Raw genomic sequence first — 12,311 nt, 5'->3', positions numbered from 1 at the left:
ACAACAACTTGCCTAGAGGTGAAACTGTTCACAATCAATAGGGCCACCTTCTATTAATCAATAATTAAGAACATGGTTTACACACAAACACATATCAAAATGATGGCAGCCATTCCTAAATTGAGAGTCCCTGTTCTCAAAGTTTAGGTTTGTGTTCTCATGAATGAACTCATTTTCCACAAAGCCTTAATCACTGGTATTTAATTAGGCAGAGTTATTTTGCTGTGTCAGTAAGATCTTAGTATATTACTTAATTATTTTGTATGATTTAGTAGTACTTTTGTTATGACAAAGTAGGAAGAGGTTGAGTGCCATCTAACACTTAAAACTATTAAAGTTTCAATAATGGAATTTAGCTTTACACTTCTGAAGAAAATTTGAATCTGGTCTAACTAAAAGAACATAACATTTTGGGACAAATATACACCCTAGCAACCCTGCACTAGAAGCCAAGATAGAGAAGACCTCCACAACTACCATGGTCTTCCCTCTTGTGCTGTGGTAGACAGGGAGGAAGGTGATCCAGACACTGCAGAACATCAGCATGCTGAACGTTAGGAACTTTTCTTCATTGAGTCTGTCAGGAAGATTCCTGGCCAGAAAAGCCACAGTGAAGCTCCCGAGAGCCAATGAACCCAAGTATCCGAGGACAAAGTGGAAGGCAATAACCGAGCCTTTGTTGCAAATAATGATGATCTTCCCGTGTTCTGATTGTATATCTCTGTCAATAAAGGGAGGAGATGTTACCAGCCAGATTCCACAGAGAATAAGTTGGATTAGGGTACAAATTGGGATGACCAACTTAGGTGCCCCAGCTGCCAGTATCCCTCTCATCCTATTTCCTGGAATAGTGAGCTTGAAAGCCATGACCACAGTTATAGTTTTGGCCAAGACTGTAGAAACAGCCCCTGTGAAAAATATTCCAAATGTGGTCTGCTGCAGGAGGCATGTGACCTGGTTGGGATGTCCAATGAAGAGCAATGAGCAGAGAAAGCACAAGATGAGAAAAATGAGGAGGATGTAGCTGAGAATCCGGTTATTGGCCTTCACAATGGGAGTATCCTTGTACTTCACAAAAGTGAGGAGTACTAGAACCGTGAGCACAGAGAAGCACAAGGCCATGCAGCCTAGATCCATCCCCAATGGATCTTCATAAGCCAGAAATGATATAGCTCTTTTCAGGCAGCGGGTTTGCTGTAGGTTGGCATACTTATTATCTGGACATCTTACACATTGCTCCATATCTGCTGGTGAAAAACAAACCTTCAGAAGATGTCATAATTATGTACTTAATAACTGAGTACTTGGATTACTCAGAGGATACCTCAAAAAATATTTTCTTGTTGAGGATTTATTTCTTTCCTTATTGCTGTAGGGACCAGTAACTGAAGGCTGCTCTGTATTATCCTATGCTTGGTGATGAAACAACATACCATCTTAGAGAATGGAAGAGAAAAATTACTTATTAGTGAAACACACAGCTGGTGGGAGAGAGAAAATTATGTGACCATTTTACTAATATCTTAGTTTCTATTGCTTTAACAAAACACCTGGTCAAAGGGAACATATGAGAAAAGTGTTGATTTCTCTATATACCTTGGTCAGAGACAATTGAAAGACGTCAAGACAACAGCATGGATACAGGATCCAATTAGAGATGTCTAGAAGAAATTCAGGGATTTGGGATGGAGCAGAGACTGATGAAAAGGCCACCCAATAACAGGCCCAACTCGAGATCCATCCCATTGGCAAACACCATTCCCTGAGACTATTAATGGTACTCTGTTACACTTGCAAACAGGTGTCTATCATGGCTATGATCTTAGAGGCTCTACACAGCAGCTTACTGAACCAGATGCAGACACCAATAGTCAAACTTTGGGTGGTGGTTTGGGACTATTATGGAAGAACAAGAGCAAGGACTTCAGCCCCTAAAGGGATAGGATCTCTACAGGAAGGTCAATAGAGTCAACTAACCTGGACCCTTAGGGCTCTTGGAGACAGAACCTCCTACCAAACAACATACACAGGCTGAACATAGGTCTCCCTGCACATATGTAGCAGACACTCAGCTCGGTATTCATGTGAGCCCTGAACACCTGGAGCAGGGGACTGTCCCAAAAGCTGATCCCTGTATGTAAGATATGTATATCTATCTGGGCTGCCTTATCTGAACTCAGTGGGAGTGGAAGCACCTAGTCTCAAAGAGATTTGAAGTGCCAATATGATAGGAATAATACAAAAATTAAATGGTTACAAATGATTCTCCCCCTAAAAGTTTTCTGCAAAATATAAAATCACCAACCATCATACTGTGAGAAAAATAATTTTGTAGAAGATATTGCAGGTTATTGGCAGGGTCTGAAAATGTTGATATGATTTAAAAGATTAAATTCTGAAACTCACAGATTTTAGGTCTTTCATTTTCATCTAGGCCATTTTACATTTCTACTTTGGAAAGAGAAGATACTCGAATTCGGCAATTTTTTTCTGCATGGAAGCATGTACCTGTCTCATTGGAAACTTCATTTTCGGGGCAATGGGCACAATCAAAGCAGCAGTCTGCTCTTTGTTTCTGATAAATTTTCCTGAATCCAGTAGTGCATGTCACACTACACATGGAGGTGGGAACCTGAGGATATATATGATAATTTATGTATTCATCAAGTGTATATGTGCATATATATATATATATATATATATATATATATATATATTTGTAAAAAAATTTATTTATATATATGTAGTTACATAATTTTTGATATACATATTTATTTATGTAGTTAACAGATATTACTATATTTATTCTTCTGATAAATCACATATAAATTATAAATTTCAGGCACTTTATTATTTTGTGTAAGCCTCCAATGCCCTGAATGTAACACAATATTTACTACATCATGTAATATTAAATGTGTAACAATTGTGTTGTACAGATTTTAAATTTTTCCTTTCTAAAGTGATTAAATGGAACCAGAACATTTATGTGGCATCAATTTCTCTCAAATGATTTATAAATAAAATAACAAGGATACTGAGTTGTGTGGGGAGAAAACGTAGGGTAGATCAAGAAAAAGTTCTTTGATGAATACGAATAAACCATGTCATAAGACTCTCATAGAATTAAAGGTTTTTAAGTTTAAAACAAAGCCAGGAATGTGGAAATAATGACTATTTGCTGTACTTTATTAGTCTATAATGATGTTCAAAGAGTATCACAGATTTTTATGTTTTATATGTAGTTACAAAATTTTTATTATAAATATACACATATTTTAAATTTCATAAATGTGTTTCTGTATTGTGGGGTGAATAGACTTGTAGGTAGATTTGAGCATGAAATCCAGATACCTTGAACCCCTATGACCCAGATTCACGAGAAGTTGTGAGTTATCAAATTTTCATGCTGATAACTGAGGATGGACCATTTGCAAGGAAATACTACTCAACTATTAAAAATGATGACATCATAAATTTTGCAAGCAAATAGATGGAACTAGAAAATATCACCCCGAGTAAGGCAACCCAGAACTAAAGTGACATATATGGCATTGTTAAGCAGATTTTGTCCAAAAGTTCAGAATAGGCAGCATTCAACTCACAGAGCATGTGAAGCATAGCAAGGAAGGTCCAAGTGTGGATGCTTCAATCCCACTTAGAAAAGGGAACAAAATAATCATGGAAGGCAGAGGGATGGAGGAACCTGGGTGGGATAGGGTAGGGGGAGATAAAATGGGGGCAGGATCAAATATGAGGGGAAACAGGAATGAGCCCAGAAGGCCAGGAGAATGAGTGGAAATATGTAGCGGTGGGTGTGGAGGTGGAGGGAACCTCTAGGAAGTCCCAGACACCAGGGTTATGAAAGACTCCCAGGATTCGATGAGGATGACAGTAGTGAAAATACCCAACAATGGGGAGATGGAACCTGAGAGACTACGTCTAGTAGACATGCTCTACCCCTAGTTGAGGGATGGGACTACCCACCCATCTCAAAATTTTTGACCGAGAATTGTTCCTGTCTAAAGGAATAACAGGGACAAAAAATGGAGTGGCTGACTACAATTAGTTGATTAGTATCAACTAATTGGGCCTCTCAGAGCTCCCAGAGACTGAACCACCAACAAAGGAACATACATGGGCTGGTCCACGGCCCCCACAGAGCAGGGAACTGACGTGTCTGACCTCGATTGGAGAAGATGCACTTGGTCCTGTGGAGGCCTGATGCCCCAGCGAAGATTGATGCTAGAGAGTTGAGGGGGGGGAGCCGAGTGGACAGTGGGGAAGCACACTCTTAGAGACGAAGGGGAGGCAGATAGGGTAGGGGTGTTCGTGGAGTATCAGTATTAACAAAATGGAAAAATAAATAATTTCATTAGTAATTCTGAAAAAAACTTGTATATATAGTAATAAAATTAAGTTATATATATATATATACATATATGTTTGTGTGTATATATATGTGTGTATAATATATATATATCTTTAAATTTTAGAAATGTGTTCCTGTATTCTGGGATGAGTAGGCATGTGGGTACATTTGAACAAGCAATCAAAGGCCTTTGATCCTTATGTTCTAGATTTATATGAAGTTGTGAGTTATCAAATTTTGATGCTCATAACTGGGGAAGGACCATTTGCAAGAGCAGCATTTGGTCTTAACCACACAGCTACAGCTTTAGTGCCTCATATTTTAAATTTTAGATATATTCAAACAATGAAAACTGTGGTACACACACCGATGTTCCTCCTGTGGCCCACTCCAAGTCTTCAGATATGTGAAGTTGTTGACTCTGTGGGAGACGAGGAAAATAGCTTCCTATTTTTACTTTTATTCCAAGGCCTTGTGGAAAATTCCAAATGTTGAAAATGTCATACTCTGCACACTGATTTTCCCTGTGATTCATGTTCACAAGTTCTCCAACAGGGTTAGTGAATACTATGGTCTTTAGCAAGGAAGCCACCTAAATGAGATACATCATTAGATGATTATATACTTATATCAAATAAGGCAATACAAAATTGAGAATGTCCTCTAATTTTTAATGGCTTCCAGGGAAGACAGATATATTAAAGTTATCCCATATAGTAAGATACAATATGCCTCATGGGTAATTAAAGATGCTTACCAAATAAAGAGTAACATAGTGTGTGTGTGTGTGTGTGTGTGTGTGTGTGTGTATGTGTATGTGCGTGTGCATGAACACATTTGGAAAAATAATTTTTAAAAATGAAGCCATGTATGTGAGAATGAGTGGGCAGTCTGAATATCTGGAAGTTGTGGAAACAAAGAGTGGTAGTGAGTCATTCACGTACATACAGTTTGCATATATTAAATAAACATGAGCTTAAGAAAATGTGTTATCTTTATCATTTATGTTTTTTTTAAGTTAGTTTAAATGGCAAACTATTAATCACAGAAAACATACCAATTCCTTAGGAAATTATTCTAATCAAGTCATCACATAAGGCTTTATGATAAAACTCTTTGTCCCTAACTTATTTTTTGTTTTGTTTTTTATTATTGGATATTTTATTTATTTACATTTTAGATGTTATCCCCTTTTTCCATTCCCCCTGACATCCCTTATTCCATCCTCCCTCCTGACACTTCTATGAGGATGTGGTCCTACCCATCCACCAGCCTGCTCCCCAACCTCAAATTCCCTCACACTGGGGCATCCAGCCTTCATGGGACCAAGGACTTCCTCTTCTGCCAATGCCTGAAAAGGCCATCCTCCACTACACATACAGCTGGACCCATGGGTCCCTCAAAGCTTGTTCCCAGGCTGGCTGTTTAGACCCTGGGAGCTTTGGTTGGTTGGTATTGTCGCTCTTGCAATGGGGCTGCGAGCCCCTTCAGCCCCTTCAGTCTTCTCTCTACCTCTTTGATTGGGGACACCATGATCAGTTCAATGATTAGCTGTGAGCATCCACCTCTGGCAGAGGCTCTCAGGAGACAGGTATATCAGGCTTCAGTGAGCATGCACTTCCTGACATCCTCAACCATGCCTGCATATGGTGACTGCACATGGGCAAGATTCCTGGATCTGGCAGTCTCCAGACTGCCCCTCCTCCAGTCTCTGCTCCACACTTTGTCTCCTTACTTGCTCCCCTGAGTATTTTGTACTCCTTCCATGAAGGACCAAAGCACCTACACGTTGGTCTTCGTTCTTCTTGAGCTTCATGTGGTACTGGAAGATTTGGGGCTAATATCCACTTACCAGTGAGTGCATACCATGTGTGTTCTTTTGTGATTTGGTTACCTCACTCAGGATGATATTTTCTAGTTCCATCTATTTGACTACGAATTTCCAGAATTCACTGTTTTTAATAGCTGAATAGTACTCCATTGTGTAAATGAACCATATTCTCTGTATCCATTCTTCTGTTGAAGGACATCTGGGATCTTTCCAACTTCTGGTTATTATAACTAAGACAGCTATGAACATAGGGAACCATGTGCCCTTGTTATATATTGGAGCAACTTTTGGGTATTTGCCCAGGAGTGGTAAAGCTGGATCCTCAGGTATTACTATGTGCAGTTTTCTGAGGAACTACCAGACTGATTTCCAAAATGATTCTATGAGCTTACAATGCCACCAACAGTGGAGGAGTGTTCCTCTTTCTCCACATCCTTGATAGCATCTGTTATCACCTGAGTTTTTGTTCTTAGCCATTTTGACTGATGTGAGGTGGAATCTCAGGGTTGTTTTGATTTGCATTTCCCTGATGCCTAAAGATGTTGAACATTTCTTAGGTGCATTTCCATCATTTGAGTTTCCTCGGTTGAGAATTCTTTGTTGAGCTATGTATCCCATTTTTAATAGGGTTATATTATTGTCTGGAATCTAACTTCTTCAGTTCTTTTTATATATTTGGTATCACCCCTCTATGAGATGAAGGATTGGTAAAGATCTTTTCCCAATCTGTTGGTTGCCATTTTGTCCTATTGGCCTTACAGAAGCTTTGCAGTTTTATGAGGTCTCATTTGTTAATTCTCTATCTTAGAGAAAGAGTCATTGGTTTTCTCTTCTGGATCTTTTCTGCTGTGTCCATGTAATCAAGGCTCTTCTCCACTTACTCTTCTATTAGTTTCAGTGTATCTGGTTTATGTGGAGGTCCTTGATCCACTTGGATTTGAGCTTTGTAAAAGGAGATAAGAATGGGTCAATTTGAATTCTTCTACATGGTGACTTCCAGTTGAACCAGCACCATTTGTTGAAAGTGCTATGTTTTTTCCACTGGATGGTTTTAGCACCTTTGTCAAAGATCAAATGGCCATATAGATATGGAAGTTCATTTATGCGTCTTAAATTCTATGCCATTGATCTTGCCTATTTGTACGAATATCATGCACTTTTTATCACTATTGCTCTGTACTACAGCTTGTGGTCAGGGACAGTGATTCTCCCTGAAGATCTTTTATTGTTGAGAATAGTTTTTACTATCCTTGGTCTTTTGATATTCCAAATGTATTTGCAAATTGCTCTTGCTATCTCTATGAAGGATTGAGTTGCAATTTTGATGGGGATTGGATTGAATCTGTAGATTGCTTTCCGCAAGATGGCCATTTTTACTATATTGTTGCTGCCAATACTTCAACATAGGAGATATTTCCATGTTTTGGATTCTTTTTCGATTTCTTTCTCCAGAGACGTGAAATTCTTGTCATACAGATCTTTTACTTGCTTGGTTAAAGGCACAACAAGGTATTTTATATTATTTCTGAAGGTTGTCATATCCCTAATTTCTTTCTCAGCCTGTTTGTCCTTTGAGTAAGGGAAGACTATTTATTCAAGCTAATTTTTTATCCAGCCACTTTTCTGAAGGTTTTATTTTTATTTTTTTTAAATCAGGTTTAAGAGTTCTCTGGTTGCAGCTTTGGGGTCATTTAACTATACTACCTTATCATCTGCATATAGTAATATTTTGACTTCTTCTTTCCAATTTGTATCCTTTTGACCTCCTTTTGTTGTCTAATTGCTCTGGCTAGAGCATACAGTACTATACTGAATAGGTAGGAAGAGAGTGGGTAGCAATGTCTAGTCCCTGACTTTAGTGGGATTGCTTTAAGTTTTTCTCCATTTACTTTGATGTTGGCCACTAGTTTGCAGTATATTGCTTTTACTATGTTTAGGTATGGGTTTTAATTCCTAATCTTTCCAAGACTTTGATCCTGAAGAGGTGATGACTTTTGTCAAATGCTTTCTCAGCATCTAGTGAGATGATCTTGTAGTTTTTTTCTTTGATATTGCTTATATAGAGGATTATGTTGACCGCTTTCCATATTTTGAAACATCCCTGAATTCCATGGATAAAGCTTACTTGACTATGTTGGATTTTTTTTTATATCTTCTTGGATTTGGTTTGCTAGAATTTTTTTTTGGTATTTTTGCATCGATATTAATAAGGAAGATTGGACTGAAGTCCTCTTTCTTTATTGGATTTTTGTGTGGTTTAGGTATGAACATAATTGTGGTTTCATAGAATAGATTGTGTAGTGTTCCTTTTACTTTGTGGAATAATTTGAAAAGAATTGGTATTAGGTCTCCTTGGAAGGTCTGATAAAATTCTTCACTAAATTCATCCAGTCCTGTACTGGTTTTTTTTTTTTTTAATTGGGAGACTTTAAATAACTGCTTCAATTTCTTTAGGGGATATAGGATTGACTAGGTGGTTTATCTGATCTTGATTTAACTTTGATACCTGATATCCATCTAGAAAATTGTCCATTTCATCCAGATTTTCCAATTTTGTTGAATATAGGCTTTTGGAATAGGATCTGATGACTTTTTGAATTTCCTCAGTTTCCGTTGTTCTGTCGTCCTATTCAGCCCTAATCTTATTATCTTGGATACTGTCTCTGTGCCCTCTGGTTAGGCTAACTAACGTTTTATATATCTTCTTGATTTTCTCAAAGAACCAGCTCCTGGTTCTGTTGATTCTTTGTATAATTCTTTTTGTTTCTACATGGTTGATTTCGGCTCTGAGTATGATTATTTCCTGTTCTCAATATCTCTTGGGTGTATTTGCTTCTCTTTGTTCTAGAGCTTTCAAATGTGCTGCCAAGCTGCTGGGGTATGCTCTCTCCAGGTTCTTTTTGTAGGCACTTAGAGCTATGAGTATTCCTCTTAGCACTGCTTTCCTGGTGTCCCAAAAGTTAGGTAATGTTGTTTCTCAATTTTATTGAATTCTAAAAGGTCTTTAATTTCATCCTTTATTTCTTCCTTGACCAAGTTATCATTGAGTAGAGAGTTTTTAAGTTTCCACCTGTATGTCAGCTTTCTGTTGTTTCTGTTATTATTGAAGACCAGCCTTAGTCTTTGGTGATCTGATGGGATACATGGGATTATTTCAATCTTCTTATATCTGTGTAGGCCTGTTGCTGAGAAGAAGTTATCTTCTTTTGTTTTATGATGAGATGTTCTATAGATATTTGTTAAATCCATTTGGTTCATAACTTCTCTTAGTTTCACTGTGTCCATGTTTAATTCTGTTTCCACTATCTGTCCATTTATGAGAGTGCAGTGTTTAAGACTCCCACTATTACTTTGTGAGGTGCAGTGTGTTCTTTGAGTTTTAGTAAAGTTGTTTTATGAATGTCGGTGCTCTTGAATTTGGAACATAGATATTCAGAATAGAAAGTTGATCTTGGGAGATTTTTCCTTTGACAAGAATGAAATGTCCTTCCTTACCTTTTTTGACAATGTTTGGTTGAAATTTCATTTTATTCGATATGAGGATGGTTACTACAGGGAGTTTTAAAGTGTAGAAGTCTTTAGACTGATAGAATATTCTCTAAGAAATATATGTGAGCTTCTCAGGGCCACTGAAAAGATCACACTGAAAAATCTAAGCATAATGAAATGTAATCATTTTTACCTGTTGACAGTCATTAAATATTCCTTTGGATTCTTTGATTTGCTGAGATTCTACTTTTTGAAGAATGAGTTCATGGTAGGTGTGGCCCACAGCATATACAGTATTATACAAATTGTAACCTTCTTCACTCAGGGACATGTCAAATTTGTGCAGTGCTAACCATTCCTCTGTGTTGTTGAATATAAAATGATCCATCTTACTATTGCTGTTCTTAGAGATTGAACAATTAAAATAATTCCACTTGTGCCTAATATGAGAAATATCTATTGGATATATGGAAGTGTTTATTATTTGTACAAAATTGCTAAATTTAGCAATATCATTGTTGTGGTGTGCAAAAGTGACAGTCCCATGGAAGAAATCAAGACTGAAATCTTTTCTATTTGTGATGACATCCCATTGTGAGGTTGTGATCCAGATTCTCTGAACACCTAAATATGCCCATCTTCTAAAGCTGACTTCTAGGGTAGAGTTCATTTCACCATAAATGATAACAACCTTGGCTGATGATGTCATAATTTGTTTATCATATATCTTAGCCCTTGTCGTGTATATCTGCATGCTTTCTGGGTCATATTCACAAATGCTAAACAGATCCCATGCCTTTGCATTTCTTCTCTCAATTGGGAGAGAAACTGAATATCCTGGTCATCATCGGAGATGACAAGTCCTATCCAAGTCCATTGAAAATGAACCATCAAGGATGCCATAGCATTAGACAAACGTGTGTCCTTGGTTGCTACCTGATAGACATATGGAAACTGGTCATGATCACTCAAGTTAGGATTAAATGGTCCAAAGAAAACCTAGAGGACATAGAAAGATGATGAAACATCCTGTAAGAAATATGAATGTCAGAAAGTTTGGAGTTATATACAAGTAACATTACTCACATTTCAGAACTCCTATTGAGGATAGTAAGATTACACTATAAGTATTCCTATTAGATTCTAGGCTATCCTGAGAAGTCACCATGTTATAATAATATACTTAACTGTTTTCTCAATGCATCAAAAATCTGATTATTTAATCCTTTATAATAAATGGATAACATATAAAAAAGAATACACACACAAACCTATGCCAAGAAGGTTTCTCCCTAGGCACCTATGAATAGAATAAAAAGTTGTTAATTCATCCAGTATCACACATTCTCACCTTCAGAAATCTAGAATCAATTGCCATTTTTAAGGATGTTGTCCATAATGGTCCTGTAAGGTCTACACCACATCTTCCCTGTATTCCACATTCATAATTAAAAAAATGAAAAGGATTATTTTGTGATAAGTATATTGTTTCCAGAAATTCATCTATATCTTCACACGTGCCAGTACTGTGTGAGAATGCCAAAGACATGTTCGGTAAAAGATAAGGATTCCTGTTGATCTCATCAGTAGCAAAAAACATTACCAGAAAAAACTCGTATCTTCTTTCTGATATTCTAAAAGAAGACATAGGGATGATTGCAGAGAGTGCTAGAAACATGAAATTTTCTCTCCAATTGCAGAAACTTCACACTAGGATACATGTAAATGCTAACTTTTCTGAAATAAGCTTAAGAAATTAGTGATATTTAGAGATGAATAAACCTTAAGAATTCCCCCAAATCCATCACTCTTATATGATAATTTTTATATTTGTGACAATGTGTAAAGAGCTGTTTTATCTCTGAATGTCATACATGAACTAGACTATAGTTCTATAAACTAAGGTTCCTACACAATAGTCTTCAAGTTCTAATTACACAGAACTAGGCATCTTTAAAATCTTGGGAACTCCAAGTCAACTTCATCTTTTCTGCTTCTAGTTTCAATGTCTAAGATTTATACATGATCTTCTGGGCTCTCCCAAAGGCTTTGTGTCACTTCTCCAGCCATGCCTTCTGTAGCACTCTAGTCTCTGGTAGACTTCACTCCACTGCTGCTGCTGTTCTTAGTAGACATTCCATGATACTGGAATCTTCAATACTATGGTGACATCTGATGCAACTAGGCTTCACCAATAGCCTCTCATAGGCTTTCTTCATGGTGACAAAGCTCACCTTCTTTACATGAATCCTTTATATCTTAGCCATCAACTGCAACTGAGACTGCACCTTCACCACTGGCCTACCCTGGCACCTTACAGTACCAAGCCTTAGCTGCTATGGTATGACATACTTGCTATGAATCCCGGAAATGTCTTCAGCATACTTCCCAGGCATTTGAAAGTAACTTAAAGAAGTATCAGAATTCTCATGCTTGTTCCATTTAGATTCACGGTGGCCTAAATTATTAAATAACCTAACTTCTCATTAGTAGATGACAACCTGCATGCCTCAGGAGGACTCTGAGCTATATGAACAAAGACAAAGCAATTGTTAGTGGATTGTACACTTATAAAGGATTATACTCTCACAATCAGTGCTGTATCCCTTACAAAACAGC

General features: G+C 37.3%; 1 pseudogene; it reads right to left on the bottom strand.

Moving 5' to 3' along the window:
• Positions 1–339: 339 nt before the first annotated feature.
• LOC114635882 lies at positions 340–11,340 on the bottom strand (annotated as a pseudogene).
• Between the last annotated feature and the right edge of the window lie 971 nt (positions 11,341–12,311).

The sequence above is a fragment of the Grammomys surdaster genome, unplaced genomic scaffold (assembly GCF_004785775.1).
Source record: "Grammomys surdaster isolate TR1022 unplaced genomic scaffold, NIH_TR_1.0 119160, whole genome shotgun sequence".
In the NCBI taxonomy this organism is placed as follows: domain Eukaryota; kingdom Metazoa; phylum Chordata; class Mammalia; order Rodentia; family Muridae; genus Grammomys; species Grammomys surdaster.
The sequence above is the reverse complement of the archived record's forward strand: the minus strand, read 5'-3'. Positions and strand labels throughout refer to the sequence as shown.